Raw genomic sequence first — 19,716 nt, forward strand, 5'->3', positions numbered from 1 at the left:
AAGAAAATTAAAACTTAGCAAAAAAGAAATGAGGGTTTTGAATATGAGCTATGATACAATAAAAATATTATGGAGTCAGAGAGGTAAAGCAAAAAGCCCCAGAAATGCACATTGATATTTCAGAATTAGCACTGGAAATGGCATAAGAAATCCAAAGAGTCTTAAATCGGGAACTCCAAGAAATTAATGATGTAGTTAGCACATCAGTCACAAATAGGAACATCTGAAGACTTCACCCTCACAGGGAATCCCTCTTTGGTCATTTGAGAAACGTTAGCTGTGGCAAGAAGTCATGAAAATGATTTTTTATGCCCAGATATTCATAACAGCCCCTTTGTGGTCACAAAAAAACTGGAAACAAAGTGAATGTCCATTGATTGAAGAAATGAATGGACAAAATGTGGCATAGGAATGTAATGGGTTATTACTGCACTGGAAGTAATGATGAATATGAGGATTTCAAAGAAATATGAAAAAATTAATCTGAACTAATTCAGAATAAAAAAGCAACAGCCTAGTGTAATGCCGAAGAAACTGAGCAAGACAGAGATTAGAGACCAATTCAATAGTTTATTAAATGGAGAGAAATACTGGGACCAATGGATCCATGTTGATCCCAGGGCTAGACAAGACTATCATCTCAAAGAGTCTAGCCCTGAGTATCGGGCAGCAAGCTTTTTATGGAATAACAAGGACAATGACATTACTGATATTCTAAAGACATTTAAAATGGATAAACCTTTATCTTATCAAACATTAAGGAATGTCTATAAAACCTTTATCTCAAACATTAAGAGGGAAGGGTTAAAACCTAATGCAGAATAATGAAATAGGACAATTGGAGAAACTGGGTCACAACATTAAAAGGGAACCTTGGCATAACACTAGAATCAAAAGAATAGCATGTAAAATGACAAGAATAATTTAAATGAAAATGATTTAAAAAGACAACCTAACTCAGATTAACTGCAGTGACCTGCATTGGGCCTGAAGAAGGGAACTGAGGTAGAAAAAGCATTTGTATAGAACCTACTATGTGCTGTTAAGTACTTTATAATTATCATCTTATTTGATTCTCACACCAATCCTAGGAGCTAATCCCAAATCCTGCGACTACTAATCTAAAATTTTTTCCATTGCACTACTATATATTGTTGGCTGACCCAAGAGGTATCCTGTTACTCTTGGATAAATTCTAAGTTGGTACCATCTTTTTGAGGTATGAGTTAACAACATATAATGGTCTAAAAATTAATCATATCTTTGACCCAATGATCCCATTTTGCATGAGGACTACATCAAAAAAAAAAGACATATATACAAAACTATTCAAAGTTTTTAATTTATAGTTTTGAAAAAAACGATAAACAATCTAAACGTATAATTATTGGGAATGGCTGAAAAAATGTTGGCATATCAATGTAGTAGAATACAGAGAAATATAGGAAAATCAGAAAATATCCATACTGAAGAAAATAGAATTAGAAAAACAAATAGATTATATAACTTTTTTAAGATCAGCACCAAAACTTTGTAAGTTAAAAAAAAGAGATTGTGATGGATTACTTGCTGTTATTTTGTTAAAACTTAGTTCTTTTTTAAAATGTAAAAAGTTTGAATTTTATGGGTTTTTTTTATTTTTTATTTCTTTTTAAATTATTTATTAATTTATTAAATTTATATTAATTTTTTAAACAGTAAGGAAGCATTTAACAGAACCCTCAATGAACAACAACAAAAGTTTTACTGCCGACTCTTTTCTAACCAGAGTTTTAAATCTAAATTGCATATTAAAATTTTATTTCCACGAAACTTTCAAGAATATGTGTATTTCATAAAGTAAGGTGGACAGCTGATGATGCAATGGAAAGAACACTGGGCCTGGAAGGCCTGTCAGGAAGACCTGAATTCAAACCAGTCTCAGATACTTACTAACTGCATTATCCTAGGCAAGTCACTTAACCCTATTTACCTTAATCCGTTGGAGAAAGAAATGGCAAATCACTCCAGTACCTTTGCCAAGAAAATTCCAAACTCAAAAGAGTTGGACATGACTGAGCAAGAGCAACATAAAATAAGGCACACCCCAACATAAATATTCAGAACTAGGAAGCATGTACCTTTCCAATATAGTTTCATCATACTTCCTGTTGATCAAGTATCCCGAAAGCCTCTCTAGTCCACATTTTTGCTGCAAGTCATGTAATAAGATATACTATCTCTTCGCCAATAGGACAGCTGATATTTGGAGTGTTTGCCAAAATAGAGTAAATTTCATTCCTTGTTTTTTAATAACATCTTCAAAGGGGAACAACAATAAAAGTCTATTAGGGAATTATATTTTGATTAAAATGTCTTGCAATCACCATTACTCTAATGACATCTTACACGAACACTTTTCAAAACTCTTTCAAGCCCATTATTTCATATTAAATAAAGATCAGTTTCATGGTAGACAGTCTGTCAATCAAATTAAGCATATTATTCCAGTGAAGCATCAGATTCCTGAATTAGCCCGAGAGAAAATTTTTAAAGGGAAAGGAATATTGAAGGAGAGATGGTAGATAGTCAGACACCGTATGGCCTGCTCCAGCCGTGTCCCTCCCATCACCCCTGGACAGATCTGTGATTCCCAGGATTCCTCAGGGATACGGAGAAAGAAAGGAAGGAGGCAATTGCCTGTCAAAAATTGAAGAGTGCCCTGAGGTTCCCGTGAGGAAAGGAGTGTGAAGAAAACAGAACTAAAATCTGCCTAACTTCAGTGAGTGTAGAATAACAGTTTTATATGGCACTCAACCTATTTGCAAGTTCTATTTCACAACTTCTAGATGATGGAACTAAAATGAAAGAGATGAGCTGCCCCCAGCTTCTGGTGTTAATAACCACAGCCTTCTAAATACTTGGCACATCGAACGAGCCTAGCCCCTAACTGACAGCCAGAGACAGCTGCTGGCAGCCGGGCACCCTGAGCTTGAGGTAGAGGCTGGCATGGACCGGGGGGACCATCATCCAGGGAGCAAAGTCTCCCCCACAGCCAGCACAGACCAAAGCCAACAAGACGCAGGGGAGAAGCAGCATGGGTCAGACCACTGAGCCCACATCCTCTCAGAACCCCTGCCTAAGAGGTCTCAAAGCAGCAGGGCGCCCAGACCCCTGCTCCTGCTCCTGGGCTGACCCCAGAGCCAGTCCAGGGGATTCCCGTGGAAATGGGGTTTGGCCTTGGCTCCCACACATTTTGCAGCTCCCCTCGCTTTAGCAGCAACCACTGAAGGTCATTCAGCTCTCCCCACCGTCATCAAGTGATTCGGGAGCACAAACAGAAACAGTTTTAGGAATGGAAAAAACAGCTGCTTTGCTTCTGCACTATATGGGTCCCTGGGTGATTTCATCTGCCCTGCAATTGAAACCCCCCCCCCATTTGTTATTTTCTTCCTCTCCCCCCATCCCACACACACACACTAGAATGAAAGCTCCTTGAGGGCAGCAACTATTTTGCCTTTTCTACTCTAATCCCCAGAATTTAGCAAGTGCTTAATAAACACTTTTCTATTCATACTTTCTGGAAGTCTATATTGAAAGAATCCAGGCCTTTGTCTTCACATCTGAATTTTCACAACTCCCAACTAGTCTGACTGGTTCCCGTTTTTCTTCACTCTATCCCTGCACATGGTGTGGGATTTATAGGAACAGGGACTTCTGGGTAGACACGCCTTCCCCTGTGGCAACTCACATTCCCTTCATGCGTCCATCACCAGCTGATGGACCCTCTTGGGATGATCAGCTCAAGTCTTCCGGTCTGGATCTCCAGACAAAGGGAGCCTGTCCTGGAATTCCTAATAGAACCCTGGGCCTGGAGTCCAAAAGGTCTCAAATCCCACTTCATATGCATCCTAGCTGCGAAGAAGTCACTTCAGTGTGTCTCCCTCAGTTTCCTCATCTGTAAAATGGGGATGATAATAATAATAGCATTTACCTCCCAGGCCAGTTGTGAAGATCAAATAAGGTTATAAAACACTTAAATACAACAAGCACTATATGCATGTTAGCTATGATTATTATTATGATTCTATTATGAATCTATTATGATTCTATTATTGAGCAGCACTGACTACTACTCTACATTGTATCAGATTCTCATATGATCCATCAGCAAGCATTTTATTAAGCCCCTACTAGGTGCTAGGGATCCAGATTGTAAAAAATGAAACATTCCCTCCCCTTGAGGAGCTTATATTCTATTCTGTGTGTTCACGCTATGTGTGGGGGGGAATCTATGCATATACACCAGGGGTATCCAGATCAGTGTTTGCAAGGTAACTCGGGCAAGGAGCAGCTTCAGAGCTCAGGAAGGGCTGTGCTAGAGCCCAGTCGTGGGCCCAACAGGAGGAAGTGACCAGGCTGAACCTTCCAGGGATGGGGGACGGCCCCTGCAGAGGCCCCGAGAAATGAAGAAGTCTTGTTTCCCCAACTACACTCTGTGCTTCTTGAGAACAGGGACTTGACGACTGAGAGTCGCCTGGTTTTGTTATTGTGGTCACCTCTGACTCTTCATGACCCCATTTGGGGTTTTCTTGGCAAAGATTCTGGAGTGGTTGGCCGTTTCCTTCTCCAGCTCATTTTCCAGAGGAGGAAACTGAGGCAGACAGGATAAAGTGACTTGGCCAGAATCACACATCCGGTGAGTGTGTGGGGTAAAATTTGAATCCAAGTCCTCCCCAACCCTCTCTCCACTTTGCCACCTACTGGTGCCAGAAAAATAGGAGGTACTTAAGACAGTTCGGGCACTGAAATCAGCTCTGTGGGCAAAGGGAGTCTCTAGGATTCCTTCCAACTCTAAAGCTCATGATCCTATAAAAGATCTACAAGGAGGCAGGACACAGAAGTTAAGCAACAAGCATTAGTTAAGTGCTTACTGTGTACAGGGCACTGTGCTAAATGCTGGGAATATAAATACAAACAGAAAGACAGTCCCTGGCTTAAGCCACTTAACATTCCCTACCTCTGTGACCCCAGACAAGTCATTTAACCCCAAATGCCTTAAAAAAAATTTCCCCAGAATTTTTTTTAATTCTCAAAGAGCCTACATTCTAATGGGAGAAGTCAGCACACTTTGCTTAGCAGTAGATCCTGTCAGGAACTCTATGATGGGTTAAATGGCCTGGGAAGGGCGGGAGAGATTAGAGAAGACAGATTATTTTATTAGCTCCTTGGAACAAAGAGAAAGGACTTTATAGACCTAGGGAAAAAGGGCAAGAGAATTTTACAGTGCTCCAGGTTTTGGAGTTTCTCCAAGATAAAGTTTCTGAAGAATAAGAAGTTTGACCTTCAAAAAGGCAAACTGTATAAAATTTTAAGAAATAAAGATAAATCAAAAACACTTGAGTCCGAGCACCATGACATCAGAAACAATGTCCTTCTGAACACCTGAGCCCCTGCCAGATCAGAAGCAAACTATATAAAAGGGAGGAACAGAAAGATTGGCTTAGTGTGACATAAATAAATCACTATTTATGAACTTGAAAAGATAAAGAAGCTTTAGGGTTCAAAATATCCTTTTTTCAATAGGTTTATTCTATAAAAGTAGAATATCTGAATTATTAGCTTAAAACAAAAGCACTTGACAAGGGTTTTCATAAACTATCCCTATATTTATATACAATTGGATGTTAAAATAATCCTAGCAGCTTACATTTATGTATTTGATTTTTCCAGCCACACTGTGAGATGAAGAGCACAGGTATGGTTCAGCTGGTAAAGAAACTGAAGTAAGCCACGGGAAGGTTGATTTCCCCCTGTCAGAACTGGGATTTGAACAGAAGCCTGTGGATTCCTAGATTAGCACTTCTCAGTACATTAGCCTGATTTCTTCCAATTATGAGCTGTGTGACATGAGGCAAATTACATTAGGTCTCTGGTGTTCTGTTGCCTCCGTTTTACAGATAAGAAAACTATCTGTTCTATCTACATCCCAGCACCTCTGTGGGGGTGAAATAAGACATTTTTACATTGCTCTTTGTACATGAAGATGATGCTATTGACCTACCACTAGGATGTGGGATCTTTGATTGGTTTTGCCATTGATGGTGTTAGATGTGTACTCTCCTTACATTTATTTATCTCTTACCCTATGAGATTAAGTGCAAGCACTTGGAGGACTGCTCACCAAGGTCCACAGCCATGAGTCAGAACCAAACAACTGACCCACAAAGGAACTGAATCTGTGACCTTGATCCAATTTACGGGAAGGCTCTTCAGCCATAATTAATCTATGAGGCGCAACATGGCATAGTGCATCGAGCGCTGGACTTAGAAAGACTTGATTCAGATCCTCCCTCAGATCCCTAAAATCTGTATTATCTGAGGCAACTCATCATATGTCTCCAACCTTCAGTGTTGTTATGGTTGTTCAATCATGTCCAACTGTGGGTGACCCCGTGTTTTCATGGCAAAGATCCTAGAGTGGCTTCACATTTCCTTCTTCATTTTACTCATCTATAAAATGAGAATAACGAGAAAGCATCTATTTCACACAATTTTGATTTCTAATGAGGTCATATATGCAAAATCCATGGGTATATATGTATACATATATGTGTGATGTAATTATTATTCTGTGATATTGCTCTGGCCATGTTTTAATCAGACAGAAAAAATTGCCCCTGGTAGGCAGCTGGGAGTGAGCCAGTCGGGGTTCTGAGCTATGAACAGTGGATTAAGTAATTTGAATGAATGAATGGAAAAACCACTGTTAGTGCTTACGATGATCTAAGCATTGTGCTGAATGCGGAGATAAAACATATAGGTGGGAGAGTTACTTCTCTCCAGAATCGTATATTCTAATGGGAAAGATACATATAGGGAGTCTCAATCAGGGGTGTTGCTTTGGTTTGGGAAATCACAGGATAACGGGGATCCATGGGAAAGTTGATTGACATGACTTTTTCTATAGCATTTGATTCAGGTCCCAAAGATGTAAAATAGAAATGGGCAAGGAAGGAATACCTGGGCAGTGGTGACATGGCAAGGCAGATAGGCAAGGCAGCCAAAAAATGGCTGCTGTGGAATGGGAGGCTGCATTTCAGGTATTTCAAGAGGTTGTGATTACTAGAAATAATAATCTGAAAGTTGTGCAAACAGCATCTGTGCCAAGAAAGTCACCAGTGGGTTGAGTCCCCTTACAATCTGTGGAATGGCTCTCTTTCTACCATCCACGGTGTGCTTCCCATGCCCACATCCACTCTCTTCCTGAATTTCATGCTCACCCTCCATCAGTTCTCCATATTCCCCCTCCCACTTTCCTTCTCTTCTTTTCTTCTTCCTCCTTCTTTCCTGTTTTCTCTCCTCCTTTCTTTCCTTTTTCTCCCTTTCCCCTTGTCCCCCTACTTTCAAACCTCTTAACTGACACAATAAAATGTGGGGAGAGAGACAAGAGACAGAGACAAAGTAGTTGTTCCATCTCAACAAATAAGATAATATGGGTAAATCACTTTGTAGATTTTAAAGCTCTATAGAAATTCACTGATGATAATGGTGATGATGGTGGTGGTGGTGATGTTGATGATGATGTGGGTGAGGGGGCCTGGGGCTGGTGAGGAAGATGATGAAAATGAGATCATCAGGTATAGCCTCTTCCCTTGTGTTACAGATGAGGCATAGAACACCCAAATTGGGTCTACGGTCTATAACAGATCCAACACTAGAACCCAAGTCTGGTGACATCCAGACCAGTATCCTCTCCATTATACCACACTACGTCTCTTACTGAGCAAAACTGAGTGTTTCTTTATATTCACTTGCAAACCAAGCAATTAAATATATTGATCTATGCAGACCAAGCTCCCAAGTCAGTGTGATACACAGGAAATCATTCAGGATTTGTATCCAGTAGGACCCCTCCACTCCGGTAAAACATTTACATATTTTAATGTATATAAAACATTTTGAAAAATTGTAAATGCCCTTGAAGCCCTCATTATTATCATGAGCCTATAGAGTCATGTCCCTTTTACCTTTCAATCAATTAACTTCTCTGCTTCATTTTGCTTCTCTATTAATTAATGGTCTACATCAGAGGTTCTTAATTTTCCTTGTGTCCTGGACCCCTTTAGCAGGCTAGAGAAGCCTATAGATCCTTTTTCAGAAAAATGTTTTTAAATACATAAAATATAAGATTACAAAAGAAATCAATTGTATTTAAATAAAAGCCAAGAAAATACGAATTTATTAAAAGTTGCCCCTGTGTCAGGCATTGTGCTAAGTTCTAGGGAAAGACAGGCAAAAAGATCCTTATTCCCAGGAGCTTACAGTTTGATACGAGAGACAACATGCCAAAAATGGTGAACTAACAAGATATGTAAATGACAAATTAGAAATAATCAGCACAAGTTAATGTAGCCTTAAGAGGGATTGGGAGTAAATAGAGCATCAGCCCTGAGGTCAGGAGGACCTGAGTTCAAATCTGTCCTCAGATACAACACTTCCTGGCTGTATGACCCTGGGCAAGTCACTTAACCCCATTTACCTCAGCAAAAAGAGAGAGAGAGAGAGAGAGAGAGAGAGAGAGAGAGAGAGTGAGTGAGTTGGGAAAGACTTCTTGTAGAAGTGTGATTTTACTTGCAATTTGAAGGAATCCAAGAAACAAAGATGAGAAAGGGAAAAATTCCAGACATGGGAAACAGTCGTTGAGCGTGAACCCAAGAGCTGCAACTCTTGTTTGTGGGACAGCCAGGAGGTCAGTGTCACGAGATCAAGGAGTACATGTTGGGTAATCAGGTGTAATTAGGCTGGAAGGAGGAGGGCAAATTATAAAGGGCTCTGACTGCCAAATAGCATATTCTGAATTTGATCCTGGAGAAAATAGGGAGCCACGGGAGTTTGTTGAGTGGAGAAGTGTCATAGATTGGTCTTGGTCAGTTTGACTGTTGAGTGGAAGATGGACCAAAGTGGGGAGAGACCACCAGAAAGATATTGCAGCAGTCCTGGCCTTCGGTGGTGGGGCCCTGTACCATCACCAGGAATGAAGTGGCCATGTCAGAGGGAAAAGGGCAGAGCATCGATAGGATTTGGCCACAGATCACATATGGGGGGAGGGCGTTAGAGTGAGGAGTCAAGACCCCCAAGTTCCGAACCTGCCTGGCTGAGATGATGGCACCTTCAAGAACAGTAGCAAAATTAAGGAGAGAGGAGGGCTTCAGGCGAGGGGAAAATAACGAGTTCAGGTTTTAATGTATTGTGTTTAAGGTAATTTTACACTTGCTCCCCTCTTCTCTCATCTGTCTCCTGCTTCTCCTCCATCCCTGATCCCTCCAGTTCCATCTGACTCTTCATCCAAGTCACATCACTCAGGGGATAAGGAATAAGCACCTTTATGTGCCAAGAACTATGCTAAGCACCTCACAAATATCACCTTCCCAGGTCTTCACAATTACCTTAGGAAATCGGTGCTATTATTTCCCCCATTTTACAGTTGAGGAAACTGAGGCATGCAAGGTTAAGTGACTTGTCCAGAATTACAGTTAAATGTCTGGAATGAGATTTGAACTCAGATCTTCCAGACTTCAGGCCAGCTCTCCATACCAGCTGCCTCTGAGTTCTGTGTGTCCCTTCTCCCTCTGTATTATTATATTTTAGATTCCGTTACTCCGTGCCGTGGCTGAGCAGAACTACTTATGCCCTAGCCTCTCCTAGCCTCCAAATTAGAATCTCCAGGGGCCTGTTGGATATCTCAAACTGAGCATCCTGTAGACATCTTCAGTCAATAAGTAAACATGTATTAAGTGCCTACTGTATGCCAAGCACTGCTAAGTATTGGATAACAAAGAAAGGCAAAAGGCAGTCTCTTTCTCCAGGAGCTCACAATCTCTGGAGGGAGACAGCATGCAAACAGTACAAACATCCTTTAGACAAAATAAATTGAAGCTAGCCCACTTCATGAACCAAGAACATAATTGATTTTTATAACTGGGAAAGGAGGGGTATGATTGGGCATTCAGTATGCCAGCCACACTCCTGACTGTAGAATTTAAAATAGCTTTGCTTCCTGGTAGGATTTAATGGATTGGAAAAAAGAAAAACAAAAAAACTTCCTTTTGATCAGAGGACTAAGGGACTCGGCTTCCTAACCAGTTCTGAGAAAAGGCTCCACATAGGGACAAATGTACTGAATTCTTTGAAATTGGAGGCAAACTTACCGCAGTTTTTCTTTGACAAAGGGATCATTTTTTCTAGATTTTAGTCTTTCCTTTTCCACCACAGTCTTATTTATCATTTTGCCTGCACGTACATTTTCCTGACTCTGCAAGGAAAGGGTTTTGCAGCTCGTTGCCTGCGTGGACAGGATCATAACCCTCCTTTGGCATTTTTATATTCTGTGGCAAATAATTCATCTCCTAGAATCTGAAAAAGAAAAAAAAAAAAAAGATCAAATGGAAAGGGTCTATTTTCTCTGCATGGAAGTCTCCAAAGCTAAGCAAGACAGATTCAGTTAATTTCTCTGGGCAATTTCCATTGCAAGCGAGGATGATTCTGCTCGGGATTATTGATATGCAGAAGGAGGTACAAGTGTGTACCTTAAGTGAACTTCTGTGACTTCATCATGAGCATTCTAATGAAAGCTCCATTGGCACTAGAGCCTCCAGCTTTTATTACAGATTCCTCTCTGATTCAATTACTGGAAATTCTGGTGTGTTTGCTCCAGTGATTAACTTTAGCTTCATGTATATTTAAGCCTTGAGATATTCCAGCCACATCTTCCATTATATGGAAATTTATATTTGCTTATCACTAATTATTCTTTGGCTAGCATGGATTTCTTCAGTATTTGCATTTACATATCTTTTACATCAGCTGAATTGCTAGCTTTGCTTGTAAGGAAGGGAACATTCAAAAGTCAGATATTTAAATAGCTTTTTTAAAAAACTTAGTTTGGGGGGTAGCTAGGTGGCACAGTGTTTAGAGCACTAGCCCTGAAGTCAGAAGGATCTGAGTTCAAATTTAGCCTCAGACACTTAACCACTTAACCTGAGCAAGTTACTTAAACTCAATTGCTCAGCCAAAAAAAATTGAGTTTTTTCCCTTTGTGACAACTAAGTATAGCTCCCCAGTCTCTCTTTTATATAGGTTTTTGAAATGCAGACTAATTTTTATCCTGTTTTGATAACATCTAAATGCCCATGTTTTCCTCAAATCTCTTGATTGATGGTATCAACAATAATTAAAAAAAAAAAACTTTAAAGAAAATTAAGATTAAAACTAATTGGGAGGTGACCCAGAACGGATATACCAGGGTTACATGAATCCTGGTTCAATCTTCAACATGGCTTAGCAGCCATATATATTGTCATTTTTTTAGATTGTGTTGCCATCTAGTGTTTTCCCTGGGAACATCAGAATTTAGCTGCCATAGAAATTAGCTTAAAGGACCTTAATCTCCTATGCAAACTTTTAAACCTACAAAACACAGACTATAGTTGTAGGACAAGCTTTAATTATTTAGACAAATTGCACTCAAGCAGCTCCCCTTCCCTCTCTGGGAGCCCCACCTCCTCAAAGGAACTCTGGGTTCTTCAGCCTCATAGTATCATGACCCAGGGCGGCTCCATCCCCATAAGAGGAAAGTTCTGGAGTTTGCTTTATTTTACATATTATTTCCCCTCCTTAGATTGTAAACTCCTAGAGGGCAGGAACTGATTTTCTTATGTATTCCCAGAGTTTAGCCATGGACAAGGCACGTAATAGGCTTTTAATAATTGTTCATTGAGTTGAATTTAACTACTAGAAAAGCAATGCCCTAGAAAGTCCCAGAATGCCACATAACTTTCAGTACAAGTGAAGGGCCAGGCCCAGTTTTGCTCCCCGTGGTCCAGGAGCCTATGTGCCACCATCCTAGGGACGTGATCAGACTTTTCTGAGGTGAACTCAATCCCAGAGTCTCCCTGCAACTCTCCCTGCAGATCTCATGATCTCTGACTGCTCTCCTAGTTAAATGATAGACACAAGCAGATAGTCCAGTAAATTATCCCAGCAGTCTCAGGGACTGATTCTTTAGATGAAAGAGGCATTAAGGAGGGCAGTCCCTGACTCCTCCTGGGCAGATTTTTTCAATGTGTTTGTATGTGAAGGAGGAGTTGAATCTGAAATCTGAAAACCTCTATTTCAGTCACAGCTCTGACACTCTCTGTGACCTTTAACAAGTCAACCTTTCTGAGCTTCAGTTTTCTTATCTGGAAAATGGATTAATAATACTTGTGTTTCCTACCTCAAAAGGGTTATTGTGAGGCTCAGACAAGAAGATGCATACGAATATACTTTGCAGCCCATAAAGCCCTAATATTTACTCTCATTTGGTTTATTCTGATTATTCATTTAAACTCTGCAAATTTGTCCCCAATTTGCAAGGTCTCTCTTTTTTTTTTTTTATTAGTAAAGCTTTTAATTTTCAAAACATATTCATAGATAATTTTCAGCATTCACCCTTACAAAACCTTGTGTACCAAATCTTTTTTCCCTCTCTTCCCTCGATCCCTCCCCTAGATGGCAAGTAATCCAATATGTTAAACATGTACAGTTCTTTTATACATATTTCCACAATTGTCATGCTGCACAAGAAAAATCAGATCACAAAGGAAAAAATGAGAAAGAAAACAAAAAGCAAGCAAATAACAGAGAGAGTGAGAATGCTATATTGTGATCCACATTCAGTCTCCATCATTCTCTCTCTGGGTGCAGATGACTCTCCATCCAGGTCTATTGGAATTGTTCTGAAACATTTCATTGATGACGAGAGCCATGAATATCAGAATTGATCAGTCGTATAATCTTGCTTTTGCTGTGTACAATGATCTTCTAGTTCTACTCACTTCACTTAGCATTAGCTCATGTAAGTCTCTCCAGATCTCTCTGAAATCATCCTGCTGATGATTTCTTATAGAAAAATAATATTCCATAACATTCCTATACCATTCTCCAAGTGTTGGGCATCCACTCAGTTTCCAGTTTCCAGCCACTACAAAAAGAGCTGCCACAAACATTTTTGCACATGTTGGTCTCTTTTTCTCCTTTAGGATCTCTTTGGGATATAAGCCCAATAGGAAAAACACTGCCAGATCAAATGTATTCGCAGTTTGATAACCCTGGGCAGAGTTCCAAATTACTCTCCAGAATGATTAGATCAGTTCACAACTCCACCAACAAGATATTAGTGTACAGTTTTCCCATATCCCCTCCAACATTCATTATTATCTTTCCCTCTTATCTTAGCTGATCTGAGACGTATGTAGTGGTACCTCAGAGTTCTCTTAATTTGCCTCTCCCTTTCCTTTCCCCTTTCCCCTCCTACCTCCCTATAGGGTGAGATAAGTTTCTCTATGAAGCTAAATATGTCTGATATTCTCTCTTTGAGCCAATCTGATGAAAGTAAGATTCACACAATCTTTCCCTCAATTGTAATAGGTCTTTTTTGCCTCTTCATGAGATCTAATTTACCCCATTTTACTTCCATTTTCTTCTTCTAGTACAATCCCCTTTCTACCTAGAGTTTCTTTTTTATATTATCACAATAAAATCAAATTATACCCGTACCCTCTAAGTATAATCATAATAGAGATACAGTTCTCAAGATCAAGACATATCATCTTCCCATATAGGAATGTATACTTTTTAACTTTTAAAAGTAACGGTTATTTTTTTCCTTTTTACCTTTTTTTATGTTTCTCTTAAGTTCTGTATTTGAAGATCAAATTTTCTGTTCAACTCTGGTCTTTTCATCAGAAATAAATGAACTTCATCTGTTTTATTGAATATGCATCTTTTTCCCTGAAAAATAATGCTTAATTTTGCTGAATAGTTGATTCTTGGCTGCAATCCAAGTTCCTTTGCCTTTCAGAATAGCAGATTCCAGGCCCTTCAATCATTTAAAGTAGAAGCTGCTAAGTCCTGGATGATTCTGATTGTGGCTCCTGGATATTTGAATTATTTCTTTCTTGCTGCTTGCAATATTTTCCTCCTTGATCTGATAATTCTGAAATTTAGCTATGATATTCCTTGGAGTTTTCATTTTGGGGTCTCTTCCAGGAGGTGATTGATGAATTCTTTCAAAGGATATTTTACCCTCTAGTTCTAGGATATCAGGGCAGCTTTCCTTGATGATTTCCTGAAAGACGATGTCTAGGCTTTTTTTTTCATCATGATTTTCAGAAAGTCCAATAATTCTTAGATTATCTTTCCTAAATCTATTTTTCAGGTCAGTTGTTTTTTCTAATGAGGTAATATTTTAGCTTTTCTTCTATTTTTTCATTTTTAGATTTTGTTTGACTGATTCTTGATGTCTCATTGAGGCATTCACTTCCATTTGTTCAGTTCTAATTTTTTATCTCCTTTTGCATTTGGCCAATTGAATTTTTAAATGATTTGTTTTATTCATTGGATTTTTTTTCTTTTTACAAATTCTGTTTTTCAATGAGTTGGTTTCTTTTTCAAATCTACTTTGTAAGAAATTTCCTTCAGATAATTTCGGTTTTCTTTTCCAAACTCTCCTGCAACATTCTCATTTCCTTTTCACTATTTTTCTTTCTCTTTTAAGATCTTTTTCGAATTCTTCCAAGAGAGCCTTGTGAAATGGAGACCAATTCATATCACCCTTTGGGGCTTCATCTGGAGACAATTTGCCTTTGGTGTCCTCAGAATTTGAGGTCTATTCTCTTTCTCCATAAGAGCTATCTATGATCAGAGTTTTTTGTGTTTTTTGGGTTTTTTTTTTTTTTGTTTTTTTGTTTTTTGCTTTTTTTGCTCATTTTCTAAAGGTTGAGTTCTGTTCTTAGAGTAAAGGGGAGATTTTCCCAAGCTTCTTCTTTGGGTCATAATGGCTTTTCACTGACCTGGACTGGTCCTGCTGATTCCCTCTTGTGCTGGGTGGGCATGACCAAGTCCATTATTCTGGGATTCAGAGGCTATTTGCCTTTTGTATTTGTGTTGGAGGTCCCCCAGCTAATCTGGTTCACCAGTTTCTAAACCAGGAAAGTAGCCAACACTGCTGTATTCCCCAGTGAGCAGATCACCACACTGCCTTGGATCACTGTCCTGCCCCTCTTCCCCCTCCATCCCCAGCCAATTGAAACAGATCTTTTGGGAATTCTTCCAAAATATCTTCTACTGGAAATTTGTTACACTCCAAATATTTGTGAGTTCCATTGCTCCAAAACCAGTTCAGAGGCTTGACCTGGTATTGATTTGAAGGGACACCAGGAAGAGCTCACATAAAAACCTGTCTACTGTCTGCCATCTTGGCTCCGACCCTCAATATCTCTCATTTCATCAATATGCTATTCAGACGATACCCCTAAAGCCATGCCATTTATCTGCCTTTTTCCTGTTTTCAGTCTGGCTAACACAATCAGCTGTTAGCCATGTTAACTCAAGGACACCACCTGGCAGCATAATTCAGTCATGGATGGCTAGTCTAGGTTAAAGGTAGCCAATATTATTATTTTTTTTCCTTTTCTGCCCTTCCTCTTGCTAAAATAGTTTTCAAGAACACATCGGGCTAAAAAGGAAGGTTTTATTTTTAGTAGGTTATGACTGTGTTTATACTTTAGTTTACAATCACATTGATTATTAGTCCTCATTAAGGATTCTATCAAAGAAAATAGCAATTAACGTTGAAGACATATAAGTGAGCCAGAATTTAGGTGATCATTCTGCTGAGCTCTTAGTTGGGATAGCAGCCATTAGTTATATTGTGAAGGTAGATACAAACAGATATAAACAGATTCAATCTATTTACTAATACGTTGGTTTGTTGATAATTGATAGGCATGAAAACTCAGAGGGTGGGGGTGGGAGAAAATACTGCTTTAAAGCAAAGCTATTTGTTTGTAAAGAAACTGGTTTGGTTTGATTTTTTAATATTCAGAATATTGACTGGTACTGAAGTAAGTAAGTGGCAGCCCTGACATGCATGCTACACAGGATACATGTCCCTCTCTGAGTATTGCCCTTAGTCTGCCTGCTGGGTCTACTATGATATTCTGCACACAGTAGGTGTATGCATACCATGCCCCAGGACATCAGACACAGTCTCTGCCAACAGGATCATTTTAATTTCAGTACTTACTCTACCCCAGAAAGGAACAGGAGCCCTCAAAATGCAGTTTTAGTCTTGGGAAATTAAAATGTTAATATTAATTTGAATCATTCTAATTAAAAGACAGATATTAAAAGGCTTTCTTTAGGGACTTTGTCATGGGAAGTGAGCATTAAAAATCAAGATACTGGGGGCAAGTGAAAAGATGGCAGATGACAAATACGTGAGGGGAAAAAATCCAAATCATTAATAATTGGAGAGATGCAAATTAAAACTGAAACTTCATCTCCCCCTTATCAAGCTGGAAAGATGATGAAAAATGGAAATAATCAGTGTTGAAGGAGATATGAGAAGACAGGGAAGCTACTTATGGAGCTGTGAGTTGGTACATCTCTTCCAGAAAACTGTTTGGAATTATCAAAGAGAAGGAAAGAACCTTAGATGCCAGGTTATTTGTAGCAGCACTTTCAAGGTTGCAAAAGCCAAAGCAGATATTTGTTACTAGGCCAAGAGCTGAACAAGTTGTGACATATAAATTTAATGTCCTAATAAATTAGTATGACCCAGCCAAGTCAAACCACCAGCACCAGCATCTCCCTCATCCCACCCTCAGACTTTGATGGAGACAGCCCAGGACCCTAAGCCCAAGAGCCTTGGGAACAGCCGCACCCTCCAGACCACGTGTAGTCTAGCACCTACAGCCATTATTGAGGAGCAAATTCTGTGGAAAAGGGGGAAAGGAGGAAAGGAAATAAGCGCGAATTAAACACCTACTATGTGCCAGGCACTGTACTAAGTTTTTTACAAATGTTATCTCATCTGATCTACAAAACATCCCTAGGAAGTAGATGCTATTATCATCACCACTTTAGAGATGAGGAAACAAATATAGATGGCAAGTGATTTTCCCAGAGTCACATAGCTAGTAAATGTGCACAGCCACATTTGAATTCAGGTCTTCCTGACTCCGGGTCTGGCATTCCCACCACTCAGCCACCCAACTAACTCAGAAAGGGCCCACCCACCTCATAATCATCAGTAACAACTACTGACCAACAGTCAGATAGGCACAGGAACCCCCAGAATGGAATGGAACGGCAGCAATTTACAATTAGGACTAAGAATTGAGCTACTTAGGGAGTTTGACAGGTTGCTCAGACATTGACTTTAGATACCAATTTCAAAAGAATTATAAAGTGTTAAAGAATTAACATCAATTTTTTAAAAGAATCACTGAAGAAAGCAGAGCATGGAAAACACACTGACCCTGATGTTTTTAGGTGAAAATAATGGCAAAAAGAAGTTGGATTCATAATCATTAAAGTGACCAATCTTAGTCCAAGAAAACGGATCAGAAAACTGTTTGCTTAGTGAAAACTGAGGGGCCATAGGTATGCAGCGTTGCAGACAAAATCAGTTGCTTACTTGAGGTAACTTAACTCCATTTGCCTCCGTTTCCTCATCCGTAAAATGAGTTGGAGAAAGAAATACCAAATCACTCCTGTATCTTGGCCAAGAAAATCCCAGATGGGGTCACAAAGAGTCAAACGTGACTGAAAATAACTAAATTACTGTCGATTCTTTCTTTCCTTGCCTTACCCTTAAGGAGAACTGAATTTTTCTTGCCTGAAATTTGTTTTTTTGGTTACAAAGACCGGTTTCATTCATTGCAAGGCTAATATACTGGGAAATGACTTATAGAAGATAAAATGTATTAGTAAAAAAAAAAAAAAGTAAAACACATTTATACTTAATGTGATTACTGAGTGATTTGCCCAAGACATATCATGGAACATAAGTTGGGTTGTTTATTTGTTTGCAATTCTGTTATTTTCCACCTACCTCTATCTGCTCAGCTGCCACCTGGAAGAATGGAAAGCTGATGTATAAAAATTCATTAGGAAAGAGTACCCTCTGCTGGCAAAATTATGTATTTATACAGGTGTTTTCAATTCTGTCAGTCTATGAATGAGATTGTAAGTTCCTTGAGGACAGTCACAGAGCTATTTTTGTATCCCAATTTAAAGCCTAGCATAAAGTAGGCTCTTAATGTTTGTCCAATTGTTGGAATGTTGAAGTCCGACTAGAAAACACCACAGAGGTATTGAACATTCTCTCCTACTCCCAACTTTTTTTTTTTTTTAAGATGGTGTTCACAGAATATAGATTTTAGGGAAAGAATGATCAAGGCCATCTTGAGTAATCCCCCATTTTATAGATGGGGCAGAGAGATAAATGAAGATATAGAAAAATACGAAGGAGCAGTAGGCCCAGATTTCGAACTAAAATCTCCTAAACTCAAAGCCTTTTTTTCTCCTTCTCAAGTCAACAAGCATTTAGTAAGCACTTGCTGTGTGTCATACACTGGGCTAAATATTGTTGACACAAATGCAAAATTTCAGTCTCTGCCGCCCAGAAGCTCACATTCTCTCTAGAGAAGATCACATATAAAAAAGAGGGTTGAAGATCTATAAAAGAGACCAATAAACATTGTCATTTTAATTTTGAAACCATACTAATTAGAAAAACAATTGAGGCTCTCCATTACATGTAAATTAACCCCCCAAAATTGAAATGTACAAAATTCAACAATGATGAACCTAAGAAAGCAATCACTACCACTTTGGACAGAATTGTAAATTGCTGCAATATATTTGAAAAACAAGCCGAGAATGGGCAAGAAGAGACACAAAACTGATCATCATTCTTGCCAGGAATAACTCTGCTAAAGAACTTTACCCTAAGGTGGTAATAAAAAGGTATGGATGCCAAATATATGTATAGCTGCTTTATTTGTAACACTGAGGCAATAACAACAAAAACCTCATCTCTAGAGAGTGAATGTTTTGCAGAAAAATCTGGAACATCCAACACAATGCAATACTCTTCTACCATTAAAGTGACAAATGAGGAATACAAAGAAGGAAAGATGAAAAGTAATTCAATAAAAACAGAATTAGAAACAGTATATCTATTTACCATACAACATTACTTCTTCCTAGTTATTATAATTTATATGTGCAAGATGTTCTGAAAAGACCAGTATGTTAAGCAGCCTGCTTGAATAGGGTAAACCTCTCATTTCTGGCTAGTTAGTCCACTATCTCTCCCCCTCTTCTTGCCCCACCAGTTTGTTGGTGGATCATCTCAGGGTTTTTGTCATCTAGTTCCCAAGTCTTCAATTTTCTTTCGCTTCCTTTTCTAGATGTTCAGTTTCATTAGTTATAAATTTGAGTTGGGAATTTTGCAGGCATCCACATCAAAGTCAGAAGCCTACACCAGTGGATTCAAAATTCAAATAGGAACTGAGCCACTGTTCCATACATAAGGATCTCTGTAGCTGCATTTTAACTTAGTTTTTATTTGCAATGTAAATTGTCTTATTGTATTTTTCACTTATTTTGTTAAATATTTCCCAATTACATTTTCATCTGCCTGGGGCTGCAATCAAGAATGTAGGAGCAACATGGGGCCTCGGGCTGGGCAACACTTCTGATCTGAAACAAGGGTCAGCCAACTTCAGCCTCTCCTTTTTACTACTGCTCACAAAGAAAAGGTTTTTGCATTTTTTTATATTAAAAAAAAGTTTTATATTAAACTTTATTTTAAAGTGTAAAAATCATTTTTAGCTCACAGGC

At 38.9% G+C, this 19,716-nt stretch overlaps 1 protein-coding gene across 1 annotated transcript in view; it reads left to right on the top strand.

The window, feature by feature from the left end:
- Positions 1–19,716, top strand: part of DIPK1A (divergent protein kinase domain 1A) — a 109,515-nt gene that overhangs the window by 80,762 nt on the left and 9,037 nt on the right. The gene's annotated exons all lie outside the window — the stretch shown is intronic.

The sequence above is a fragment of the Sarcophilus harrisii genome, chromosome 4, assembly GCF_902635505.1.
Source record: "Sarcophilus harrisii chromosome 4, mSarHar1.11, whole genome shotgun sequence".
Classification (NCBI taxonomy): Eukaryota; Metazoa; Chordata; class Mammalia; order Dasyuromorphia; family Dasyuridae; genus Sarcophilus; species Sarcophilus harrisii.